General features: G+C 38.3%; 1 pseudogene; it reads right to left on the bottom strand.

Annotated features, from left to right (window-relative positions):
* Nucleotides 1-14042, bottom strand: part of LOC129041528 (protein C-mannosyl-transferase DPY19L1-like) — an 84327-nt pseudogene that overhangs the window by 5537 nt on the left and 64748 nt on the right.

Here is a 14042-nt window from a genome sequence, read left to right as displayed (position 1 = left end):
TTTGAATTATTTTTTAGTCAACTGTATTAGCTGATATTTCTGCAACAATGTTAAGTAATAAGTGAGGCAGTAGGCATATTTATCATGCTTCTGGCATTAAGGGAAATAGGAAATTGTTCTATTGCTTCATCATTTTATGTGATACTAGTTTTTGTTTTGAGGTGTGGGTATCTTAAATTTCAATGAAATATCCATCTATTTTTACTTGATTATGGTCTTAAATACCAAAAATAGATGTTGACTTTTATCAAATACCTTTACAGTATCAAAGGTATTATTATATTATGGATTTTTTTTTTTTTTTTTGAGACAGAGGCTCGCTCTGTCACCCAGGCTGGAGTGCAGTGGCACAATCTTGGCTCACCGCAAGCTCCGCCTCCTGGGTTCACACCATTCTCCTGCCTCAGCCTCCCAAGTAGCTGGGACTACAGGTGCCCACCACCACACCCAGCTAATTTTTTGTACTTCTAGTAGAGACAGGGTTTCACTGTGTTAGCCAGGATGGTCTCGATCTCCTGACCTCGTGATCCGCCTGCCTGGGCCTCCCAAAGTGCTGGGATTACAGGCGTGAGCCACCGTGCCCAGCCTATTATGGATTTTTTTAAACTTCTCAATGTGATAAATCATATTAATAGAATTTCTAATATCAACACATTCCTGAATTCCCAGAATAAGGCACTTAGATACAAATTTAACTATGTAAAAAATCTATCTGCGCAAAACTACAAAACTTCAATGAAAGTAATCAAAGAACTTTATAAATACATGAAGTTATTCCATGTACAGGAAGATTCCATATTGTCAAGATGCCAGTTCTTCCCAACTTGATCTATAGATTCAGCACAATCCCAATCATGAGCCTAGGAAATTGTCAATAAAGTGATTCTGAAGTCTATATGGAGATATAAACAACCCAGTATAGAGCCAACTCAATACTGAAGAAGAGCAAAGTCAGAGAACTGACACTACCCCACTTCAAGACTTACTATAAAGCTACTGTAATCAAGACAGTGTGGTATTTGTGAAAGAAGACATGAACAGATCAAGGGAACAAAATATAGAGCCCAGAAATAGACTCACATATATAGTCAACTGATATTTGACAAAGGAGCAAAGGCAATACAGTGGAGCAAAAATAGTCCTTTCAACAAATGGTGCTGGAACAACTAGAGATCCACATACAAAAAAATAAATCTAGACATAGACTTTACACCCTTCATGAAAATTAACTCAAAACAGACAACAGATCCAAAAGCACACTGCAAAACTATAAAGCTCCTAGAAGATAACATTGGAGGAAACCTAGATGACCTTAGGTATGGTGATGACTTCTTAAACAAAAAGGTACAATTTATGAAAGAAATGATTGATAAGCTGAACTTCATTAAAATCAAAAACTTCTGCTCTGTGAAAGACAGGACAATGATTGAGAGAAGGAATCTGCAAAAGACACATCTGATAAGGGACTGTTATCAAAAATATACAAAGAATTCTTAAAACTCGACAATAAGAAAATGAACAACCCAAGGAAAAATAAGCAAAAGATCTTAATAGACACTTCACCAAAAAAGATACACAGATGGCAAAAGAAAAGCATATTAAAAGATGTTCAACCAAATTAAAACAATGAGATACCATTACACATCTATTAAACTGGCCAAAATCCACCATGACATCACCAAATGCTGACAAGGATGTGAAGCAGCAGGAACTCTCATTTATTGCTGGTGGTAATGCAAAATGGTATGGCCACTTTGGAAGACAGTTTGGCAATTTCCTAAAAACTAAGCATACTCTCACCATACCATCCAAATATCACTTTCCTTGGTATTTACTCAAATGAACTGAAACATCCATGTAAAAACCTGCATAAAGATGTTTACGGCAGCTTTATTCATAATTGCCCAAACTTGGAGTTAACCAACAAGTTCTTCAATAGGGGAATAAATAAACAGTGGTACATCCATATAATGTTAATAAAATGTTAATAATAATCAAGATCGAAATGAGCTATCAAGCCATGAAAAGACTTGGAGGAAACTTATTTGCTTTTTACTAAGTGAAAGAAGCCAATATGAAAAGGCTACATACTGTACGGTTCCAAACACATGACACTATACAAAAGGCAAAACTATGGAAACAGTAATAAGATCAGTGGTTGCCATGGGTTGGGAGAAGGAGGGATGAATAGGTGGAGCACAGAGGAACTTTATGGCTGTGAAACTGTTCTACAAGATACTACATGGTTGACACATGTCATTATACATTTGTCAAAATCCAGGCCAATTGTGGTGGCTCACATCTGCAATCCTAGCACTTTGGGAGGCCAAGGCAGAAGGATCCCTTGAGCCCAGGAGATCAAGGCTGTGGTGAGCCATGTTTGCACCACTGAACTCCAGCCTGGGCAACAGAGCAAGACCCTGTCTCAAAAAACAAAACAAAACACAACAACCACCCATAGAAAAGTGAGGCCTAACGTAAACTACAGACTTTGGGTGATTCTGATGTGTGATGTAGGTTTATCAATTGTAACAAATGTACCACTCTGGTGCGGGATGTCAATAGAGGGGTACGTTGTGCATGGTTGGGAGCGGGGGTATATGGGAACTCTGTACTTTCTGCTTAATTTTGCTATAAACCTGGCTGGGTGTGGAGGCTCATGCCTGTAATCTCAGCACTTTGGGAGGCCGAGGTGGGCAGATCACATGAGGTCAGGAGTTCGAGACCAGCCTGGCCAACATGGTGAAACCCCATCTCTATTAAAAATACAAAAATTAGCTGAGTGTGGTGGCACGTGCCTCTAATCCCAGCTACTTGGAAGGCTGAGGCAGGAGAATCACTTGAACCCAGGAGGCAGAGGTTGCAGTGAACCGAGATCGTGCCACTGCACTCCAGCCTGGGTGACAGAGCGAGATCCGTCTCAAAAAAAAAAAAAATTTGCTATAAACCTAAAACTTCTCTGAAAAATAAAGATTTTTAATTAAGAAACAAAAACTGCAGTGATATATCACCTTATACCTATTAGGATGGCTACCATCACAAGAGCAGAAAATAAATGTTGGTGATTACATGGAGAAAACAGAACCTTGTGCACTGTTTATAGGAAGGTAAAATATACCGCTACTATGGAAAAGTTTGGCAGTTCCTTAAAAAACAGATTTACCATATGATCAATCCAGCAATTCCACTTCTGGGTACATACTCAAAATAACTGAAAACAAGATCTCAATAAATATTTGTTCATAGCAGCATTATTTACCATAGCTGAAACACTGAAGTAACCCAAGTATCCGTGGACAGACTGAATAGATAAGCAAAATCGTGTGTGTGTGTGTGTGTGTGTGTGTGTGTACACACAATGGAATCCAAGTATCCATGGACAGGCTGAATGGATAAGCAAAATCTAGTGTGTGTGTGTGTGTGTGTGTGTGTGTACACACAATGGAATCCAAGTATCCATGGACAGATCCAATGGATAAGCAAAATCGTGTGTGTGTGTACACACAATGGACTATTATTTACCTTTAAAAGGAAGGAAATTCTGACATGCTTCAACATAGAAGAAACTTGGAGACAGTAGGCTAATTGAAATAGGCCAGTTACAAAAAGACAAATACTGTATGATTTCACTCACATAACATACATAAAGTAGTCAAAATCACAAAGACAGAAAGTAGAATGGTGGTTTCCAGGAGCTGGGAAGGTGGAAGAATAAGGACTTTAATGGGTATAGAGTATCAGTTTTGCAAGACGAAAAATGTTCTGGAAATAGATGGTGGTGATGGTTGTAAAACAATGTGAATGTACTTAATATCACTGAATTGTATAATTAAAAATGCTTAAGGTGGTAAATTTTAAGTTACATGTATTTTACCACAATAAATAATGGAAAAATAATTTTTTGGAAATAATTTTATCTATTTTTTTATAAGAATTTAGGAATTTATAAAACGATAATGGAAGAAGATAGAAAATAGTAAGTCATGTTGAATTGATCCCTTTACCATTATGTAATGGCCTTCTTTGTCTCTTTTGATCTTTGTTGGTTTAAAGTCTCTTTTATCAGAGACTAGGATTGCAACCCCTGCCTTTTCCTGTTTTCCATTTGCTTGGCAGATCTTCCTCCATCCTTTTATTTTGAGCCTATGTGTGTCTCTGCACGTGAGATGGGTTTCCTGAATACAGCACACTGATGGGTCTTGACTCTTTACCCAATTTGCCAGTCTGTGTCTTTTAATTGGAGCATTTAGTCCATTTACATTTAAAGTTAATATTGTTATGTGTGAATTTGATCCTGTCATTATGATGTTAGCTGGTTATTTTGCTTGTTACTTGATGCAGTTTCTTCCTAGCCTCGATGGTCTTTACAATTTGGCATGATTTTGCAGCGGCTGGTACCGGTTGTTCCTTTCCATGTTTAGCGCTTCCTTCAAGAGCTCTTTTAGGTCAGGCCTGGTGGTGACAAAATCTCTCAGCATTTGCTTGTCTGTAAAGTATTTTATTTCTCCTTCACTTATGAAGCTTAGTTTGGCTGGATATGAAATTCTGGGTTGAAAATTCTTTTCTTTAAGAATGTTGAATATTGGTCCCCACTCTCTTCTGGCTTGTAGAGTTTCTGCCGAGAGACCCGCTGTTAGTCTGATGGGCTTCCCTTTGTGGGTAACCCGACCTTTCTCTCTGGCCGCCCTTAACATTTTTTCCTTCATTTCAACTTTGGTGAATCTTACAATTATGTGTCTTGGAGTTGCTCTTCTCGAGGAGTATCTTTGTGGCGTTCTCTGTATTTCCTGAATCTGAATGCTGGCCTGCCTTGCTAGATTGGGGAAGTTCTCCTGGATAATATCCTGCAGAGTGTTTTCCAACTTGGTTCCATTCTCCCCGTCACTTTCAGGTACACCAATCAGACGTAGATTTGGTCTTTTCACATAGTCCCATATTTCTTGGAGGCTTTGTTTCTTTTTATTCTTTTTTCTCTAAACTTCCCTTCTGGCTTCATTTCATTCATTTCATCTTCCATCACTGATACCCTTTCTTCCAGCTGATCGCATCGGCTCCTGAGGCTTCTGCATTCTTCACGTACTTCTCGAGCCTTGGTTTTCAGCTCCATCAGCTCCTTGAAGCACTTCTCTGTATTGGTTATTCTAGTTATACATTCGCCTAAATTTTTTTTCAAAGTTTTCAACTTCTTTGCCTTTGGTTTGAATTTCCTCCTGTAGCTCGGAGTAGTTTGATCATCTGAAGCCTTCTTCTCTCAACTCGTCAAAGTCATTCTCCATCCAGTTTGGTCTGTTGCTGGTGAGGAGCTGCGTTCCTTTGGAGGAGGAGAGGCGCTCTGCTTTTTAGAGTTTCCAGTTTTTCTGCTCTGTTTTTTCCCCCATCTTTGTGGTTTTATCTACTTTTGGTCTTTGATGATGGTGATGTACAGATGGGTTTTTGGTGTGGATGTCCTTTCTGTTTGTTAGTTTTCCTTCTAACAGACAGGACCCTCAGCTGCAGGTCTGTTGGAGTTTGCTAGAGGTCCACTCCAGACCCTGTTTGCCTGGGTACCAGCAGCGGTGGCTGCAGAACAGCGGATTTTTGTGAACCGCGAACGCTGCTGTCTGATCGTTCCTCTGGAAGTTTTGTCTCAGAGGAATACCGGGCCATGTGAGGTGTCAGTCTGCCCCAACTGGGGGGTGCCTCCCAGTTAGGCTGCTCGGGGGTCAGCGGTCAGGGACCCACTTGAGGAGGCAGTCTGCCCCTTTTCAGATCTCAAGCTGCGTGCTGGGAGAACCACTGCTCTCTTCAAAGCTGTCAGACAGGGACATTTAAATCTGCAGAGGTTACTGCTGTCTTTTTGTTTGTCTCTACCCTGCCCCCAGAAGTGGAGCCTACAGAGGCAAGCAGGCCTCCTTGAGCTGTGGTGGGCTCCACCCAGTTCAAGCTTCCCGGCTGCTTTGTTTACCTAAGCAAGCCTAGGCAATGGCGGGCACCCCTCCCCGAGTCTCGCTGCTGCCTTGCGGTTTGATCTCAGACTGCTGTGCTAACAATCAGTGAGACTCCGTGGGCGTAGGACCCTCTGAGCCAGGTGCGGGATATAATCTCCTGGTGCGCCATTTTTTAAGCCTGTCGGAAAAGCGCAGTACTGGGGTGGGAGTGACCCGATTTTCCAGGCGCCATCTGTCACCCCTTTCTTTGACTAGGAAAGGGAACTCCCTGACCCCTTGCGCTTCCTAAGTGAGGCAATGCCTCGCCCTGCTTCGGCTCGTGCACGGTGTGCTGCACCCACTGTCCTGCGCCCACTGTCTGGCACACCCTAGTGAGATGAACCCGGTACCACAGATGGAAATGCAGAAATAAATTTCTCGACACATACACCCTCCCAAGACTAAACCAGGAAGAAGTTGAATCTCTGAATAGACCAATAACAGGCTCTGAAATTGTGGCAATAATCAATAGCTTACCAACCAAAAAGAGTCCAGGACGAGACAGATTCACAGCCGAATTCTACCAGAGATATGAGGAGTAACTGGTACCATTCCTTCTGAAACTATTCCAATCAATAGAAAAAGAGGGAATCCTCTCTAACTCATTTTACGAGGCCTGCATCATCCTGATACCAAAGCCGGGCAGAGACACAACCAAAAAAGAGAATTTTAGACCAATATCCTTGATGAACATTGATGCAAAAATCCTCAATAAAATACTGGCAAACCGAATCCAGAAGCACATCAAAAAGCTTATCCACCATGATCAAGTGGGCTTCATCCCTGGGATGCAAGGCTGGTTCAATATACGCAAATCAATAAATGTAATCCAGCATATAAACAGAACCAAAGACAAAAACCACATGATTATCTCAATAGATGCAGAAAAGGCCTTTGACAAAATTCAACAACCTTTCATGCTAAAAACTCTCAATAAATTAGGTATTGATGGGACATATCTCAAAATAATAAGAGCTATCTATGACAAACCCACAGCCAATATCATACTGAATGGGCAAAAACTGGAAGCATTCCCTTTGAAAACTGGCACAAGACAGGGATGCCCTCTCTCACCACTTCTATTCAACATAGTGTTGGAAGTTCTGGCCAGGGCAATTAGGCAGGAGAAGGAAATCAAGGGTATTCAAATAGGAAAAGAGGAAGTCAAATTGTCCCTGTTTGCAGATGACATCATTGTATATCTAGAAAACCCCATTGTCTCAGCCCAAAATCTCCTTAAGCTGATAAGCAACTTCAGCAAAGTCTCAGGATACAAAATCAATGTACAAAAATCACAAGCATTCTTATACACCAATAACAGACAAACAGAGAGCCAAATCATGAGTGAATTCCCACTTACAATTGCTTCAAAGAGAATAAAATTCCTAGGAATCCAGCTTATAAGGGATGTGAAGGACCTCTTCAAGGAGAACTACAAACCACTGCTCAATGAAATCAAAGAGGATACAAACAAATGGAAGAACATTCCATGCTCATGGGTAGGAAGAATCAATATCGTGAAAATGGCCATACTGCCCAAGGTAATTTATAGATTCAATGCCATCCCCATCAAGCTACCAACTACTTTCTTCACAGAATTGGAAAAAACTACTTTAAAGTTCATATGGAACCAAAAAAGAACCCGCATCGCCAAGTCAATCCTAAGCCAAAAGAACAAAGCTGGAGGCATCATGCTACCTGACTTCAAACTATACTACAAGGCTACAGTAACCAAAACAGCATGGTACTGGTACCAAAACAGAGATATAGATCAATGGAACAGAACAGAGCCCTCAGAAATAATGCTGCATATCTACAACTATCTGATCTTTGACAAACCTGACAAAAACAAGCAATGTGGAAAGGATTCCCTATTTAATAAATGGTGCTGGGTAAACTGGCTAGCCATATGTAGAAAGCTGAAACTGGATCCCTTCCTTACACCTTATACAAAAATTAATTCAAGATGGATTAAAGACTTAAACGTTAGACCGAAAACCATAAAAACCCTAGAAGAAAACCTAGGCATTACCATTCAGGACACAGGCATGGGCAAGGACTTCATGTCTAAAACACCAAAAGCAATGGCAACAAAAGCCAAAATTGACAAATGGGATCTAATTAAACTAAAGAGCTTCTGCACAGCAAAAGAAACTACCATCAGAGTCAACAGGCAACCTACAAAATGGGAGAAAATTTTCACAACCTACTCATCTGACAAAGGGCTAATATCCAGAATCTACAATGAACTCAAACAAATTTACAAGAAAAAAACAAACAACCCCATCAAAAAGTGGGTGAAGGACATGAACAGACACTTCTCAAAAGAAGACATTTATGCAGCCAAAAAACACATGAAAAAATGCTCACCATCACTGGCCATCAGAGAAATGCAAATCAAAACCACAATGAGATACCATCTCACACCAGTTAGAATGGCTATCATTAAAAAGTCAGGAAACAACAGGTGCTGGAGAGGATGTGGAGAAATAGGAACACTTTTACACTGTTGGTGGGACTGTAAACTAGTTCAACCAATGTGGAAGTCAGTGTGGCGATTCCTCAGGGATCTAGAACTAGAAATACCATTTGACCCAGCCATCCCATTACTGGGTATATACCCAAAGGACTATAAATCATGCTGCTATAAAGACACATGCACACGTATGTTTATTGCGGCACTATTCACAATAGCAAAGACTTGGAACCGACCCAAATGTCCAACAATGATAGACTGGATTAAGAAAACGTGGCACATATACACCATGGAATACTATGCAGCCATAAGAAATGATGAGTTCATGTCCTTTGTAGGGACATGGATGAAATTGGAAATCATCATTCTCAGTAAACTATTGCAAGAACAAAAAACCAAACACCGCATATTCTCACTCATAGGTAGGAACTGAACAATGAGAACACATGGACACAGGAAGGGGAACATCACACTCTGGGGACTGTTGTAGGGTGAGGGGAGGGGAGAGGGATAGCTTTAGGAGATATACCCTATGCTAAATGACGAGTTAATGGGTGCAGCACACCAGCATGGCACATGTATACATATGTAACTAACCTGCACATTGTGCACATGTACCCTAAAACTTAAAGTATAATAAAAAATAAATAAATAAATAAATATTTTAAACTCTAAAAAGTAAAATAAAATAAGAAAATAGTAAGTCATATAATAAAGTATGTATCATTTACCCAAGGTAGGTTTTACTACAAACTATGCTGTGTAATTTTATAATTTTATAACTATAACTTTGAGTCAAGGCCCTCAGCCATAGTTACCTATGTGACCAGCCAACTCTGAAGGCTTAATATTTAATCTGATTTATACTATAAAATAAAAAACCATTTTAAATAGTTTGGGAAAAAATAAGCCACGTCTAAAAAAATACATAATTACTGTCTAACACATTCATGAACAAGGATGTAAAAATCCTATCAAAATGACAGCAAACTGAATCCAGCGACATGCAAAAATTGTGTTTAGCCCAGAAAAGCAAGTTTATTTAATGCTAGAAAATTAATTAATGTTAATTCATTATAGTAACAGATTAAAGAGGGGGAAATACACAGAATCATGTAAACAGATGTAGGAAAGCATTTCATGAAACTTACACTTATTAATTTCTTTTTAAAAGTGCTCAAAAAATGATGAGGATATCTTAAAAGGAAAGAGAAGTCAGCTTGAATAGTTGGACAAGTGTGGAACAATTTGAGCATCAACATAAATAACAAAAATAATGGATTACACTGCACTGACTAAAATAGATGTCGTTTTCTTTTGGACACAAGACAAACTGGTAAAAGATTTGAATAGGAATTTACAACAGTGGAAACATGAAGGGCGTATAAACAAACCAAAAGATGCTCAGCTTCATTATGAATCAGAGAAAATGCAAATTATGGTTACAAGATACCATTTTACACGAACCAGATTGATAAAATAAAAAAGGATGCAGAATAACATAAGCTGCTATATATTGCTGTTGGAAGTAGTCCAATCATTTTAGAAAAACAATTTGGTATTTACAAAGTTGAACATGTACATAATTTACCACCCAACAAGTTTACTACTAGGTAAACACCCTAGAAAAACTCTCAACATAGGTGCCCTAGGAGATATGTGAAGAATGTACAGCATTATTTATAACTAAAATAAGAAGTTGGGGGGAGAGGAGAGAACCTAAATGTCCTTCAACAAGAAAATGAATAAATGAATTATGCTTTATTTATATGATGAAAAATATAAAGCAGTGAAAATATTTGAATTCCTAGTTACCTATAAGTAGCAGAAATCTGAGTGAAAAAATAGTACTTATAAAATGCCATTTGTATAATCCTTACAAAGAATGTGAACATTTAATAATAAAAATGTATACTATTTAGTAATCCACATATGGTAAAGTTATAAAGAAAAGCAAATAGATTATGATTCAAAAAGTCAGAATAGTGGTTACCTCTAGGAGCAGTGAGGGGATGAGCTCAGGGCATACAGGACTTAAAAGTAATGATAAGGTTCTATTTTCCATTTGTAGAGTAGCTCCTGGTTGTTTATTTTATGACTGTGTTTATAACTTCCTTGCACATTATAAATGTTCTTTTATATGTATAAATTATTAAGAAAATGAAAATGGGATATTATGACAGCTGTAAAGTTATCAGGAAAAGAAAACATCAATATAAAAACTAATGAGAGAGAAGACAAATGTTTGTTTTTAAAGGATAACCATTCAAGAACATCAACCAATTGGCTTTAGGGTCTTTCTTCTAGCTGTTCCACCAACCTAGGGATCAGTTTCTTTGATATCTACTTGGCTAACTCCTTCTCCTTCTTCCAATCTTTGTTCTACTCCCCCTTTTCAAGAAGACCTGCCCTGACCACCTCATTTGATTTTTCCATCTCCTACCCCCTGATCTTGGTGCTCCTGATCTGCCTTACCCTTACCTTTTCTTTCTTCTAAAATCTTTTTTTTTGTATTTTTTTATAGAGATGGGGTCTCACCCAGGCTGGTCTTAAACTCCTGGGCTCAAATGTCCTCTTGCCTCAGCCTCCCCAGGCCACCATGCCTGGCCTAAAATCCTTATCACCTTCTAACACCCTACAAAATTTACCCATTTACTATGTTTATTATTTATCTTCTGTCTTCCCTCCTTCCCCAACTCTGTTAGAATGCAGTAATATGAATGCTGGTGTATTCCACATGCCTGGATAGTTGACACTCAGTAAATGAACTTTTTTTCTTTTTTGTAGAGACATGGTCTTGCTACGTTGCCCAGGCTGGAGTGCAGTGGTGTGATCATAGCTCACTGCAGTCTCAACCTCCCGGGCTAATGCATTCCTCCCACATCAGCTTCCTAAATAGCTAGTACTACAGGCATGCGTTACCATGCTAGGCTAATTTTATTTTATTTTTGTAGAGATGAGGTCTGGCTCTGTTGTCCAGGCTGGTTTCAAACTTCTGGCCTCAAGTGAACCCCACCTTGGCCTCTCAAAAGTGTTGGGATTACAGGCATAAGCCACCATGTCGGGCCCTTCTACTTCATTTTAACAGACAGCTCCTGGATAATATATCAGTCCCATGTTTCCGTTTCATAAATTATTTCTTTTACTGATAATGCATAAGTTGGGAACAACTTCAATCAGATAATATGACCCAAATTAAATTTTTGTGAGTGGTCTATCAAAACGAGGTCTGTTGATTATATCACAATGTTTGAACAACATTTGTTTTAGTTATGAAATTGTTACAACTAGTTTCAACCATGAACAAATCAAATATTAATCAGGAGTTTAAGGGCAAACGAAATGGAAAAGAACAATAAAAAAATTATTACCATGTGTATATAAATGATCTTCCATAATTTACATATATCAATGTACCCGACAACATACACTGCAAATAATGATGCAACCTGAAATTTAAAAAGAAATTAGAAGTAAAAAAGATAAAATGAATAGCTACAAGAATGAAGAATATATTTATTGTTGTTTCAACTGATTTATATCTACACACAGAGTGAGTTCTTTTGTTTTCCTTTTATCTGCCAATTTATTATTAAATATAGTCAATATATTAGTATAGAAAATATTGGTTGATTTTTCTCCCTGACACACAGCTCTCTCAATCATGTGAATTGTCTACTTTGTTGATTGTCCAAAACAATACTCATTTTAATTTCAGGTCAACCCTACTGTCAACACGTACAATTAAAAAGTGCCTTGTCCAATCAAAAAAGATGAAAATGTAATTATGACAACTAATACATAATTGGGGGAGGTACATTAAACTGAAAAATAATTAAGCAATGCATGTGTGCATAAAAATACATTAATTTCTGCTTGCTAGTCACTCTTTACAAGTATCTCCATTAGCGTTCTTTCATTAATACAAATATTCAAGAGTTAGTTATAATCAAATTTATCAATTTCAGATTAAGAGTACTTTCGATGCAAAGGTATTTTTAACTTTCTTTTCCATTTGGAAGAAAATTGTATGTTATATATCAATAATTCTAAGAGTACTGGAATTATTTAGATGAATAGATTAAATAATGATACAGTATCTCTTACATAGAGGTAATATGTCAGACAATGCCTCTACACCCTTCCTCATAGAGAAAGCAATTCAAATTAAATTCTTCCTGTCCTACTACAAAAGCATAGCATAAACAGATTGCAAAATAGCTGAATACTTGAACATATAACTTAAGTTTCATTCATCAAGTTTTTTATCTCTAAATCGATCTACAACAAATTTTTTCATTAGTGAGAAAAACAACAAAGTTTCCCTTTATTCAGAGTTACCCATGGAGAACACTGCACTTCTTAGGGTGCCTGATATGACATAACAACTGTGGGGAAGTGTGTGTTGTTATTCAACATAAGCCCCACAGGGAGGCAAAATACCTCCCCTGACTCTCACCTCCACAAAGAAGCAGGCAGTCTCCACTATCAGGAAGCAATGAGAATGCTCCCTTTTCACCCCAAGGGCTAAGCAACACACAGTACATTTACAGGGTAGAATTTTAAAGAGAGAAACTCAGAGACAATTTTAAACCACAAACTGATTGAAAATGTCATCAAACTAAGTTAGACAAAGGAGTCTACAAGACGAGATCAAAGTAAAAAGTAAGTACAAATAGAGCCTATTTTAAAAAATAATGATAAAACCAACTAACATTACTGTGACCTACTAAGTACCAGGTACTGTATTAAGAACCATATACATTACTTCATCTGGTCCTATCCGCAACCCAATAAAGTAGGTTCTTTTATTATCTCTATTTCAGAAATGAGAAAACCTAAACTAAGAAAAGTTAACTATTTTATCCAAGTTAACAGGCTACTGAATAGAATTAGGACTCAAATCCAAGTCTAACTTCGTTTCTCAAGCAAGACGTTCTAAAAAATATTAAAAAGCAGCCAGGCGCGGTGGCTCACGCCTGTAATCCCAGCACTTTGGGAGGCTGAAGCAGGCGGATCACGAGGTCAGGAGATCGAGACCATCCTAGCTAACAAGGTGAAACCCCGTCTCTACTAAAAATACAAATAATTAGCCGGGCGTGGTGGCACTCGCCTGTAGTCCCAGCTACTTGGGAGGCTGAGGCAGGAGAATCGCTTGAACCCAAGAGGTGGGGGTTGCAGTGAGCCGAGACTGCGCCACTGCACTCAAGCCTGGGTAACAGAGCAAGACTCCGTCTCAGAGAAAAAAAAAAAAAAAAAAAAAGCAACTCTTCAACTGCTTTATATAAATATACCAGTACAATAAAAAAAATAGTAGGCAGGGAAAAAAAATGAGTATGTAACTTACTCCATCTCTCAACAAACTACCTCCATTTATAGTGGGCAAGAGTACATGGAAAGGCAATAGATAAATTTCCAGACTGGTAGAGAGAATTTTATAAAAGATGAACTGGTTAGCTATTTATCCTGTAATCCTATGTGTCTTTATTCTACGTGCAAGAATGTACACAACTATTCATAAAAGAAACATTTTACGTTAAGAGAAATACTATTGTTAACTTAAGAGAAATACTTAAAGTTACAGCACTAGTCCTCTTTTA

This window comes from Pongo pygmaeus, chromosome 6, assembly GCF_028885625.2.
Source record: "Pongo pygmaeus isolate AG05252 chromosome 6, NHGRI_mPonPyg2-v2.0_pri, whole genome shotgun sequence".
In the NCBI taxonomy this organism is placed as follows: domain Eukaryota; kingdom Metazoa; phylum Chordata; class Mammalia; order Primates; family Hominidae; genus Pongo; species Pongo pygmaeus.
The sequence above is the reverse complement of the archived record's forward strand: the minus strand, read 5'-3'. Positions and strand labels throughout refer to the sequence as shown.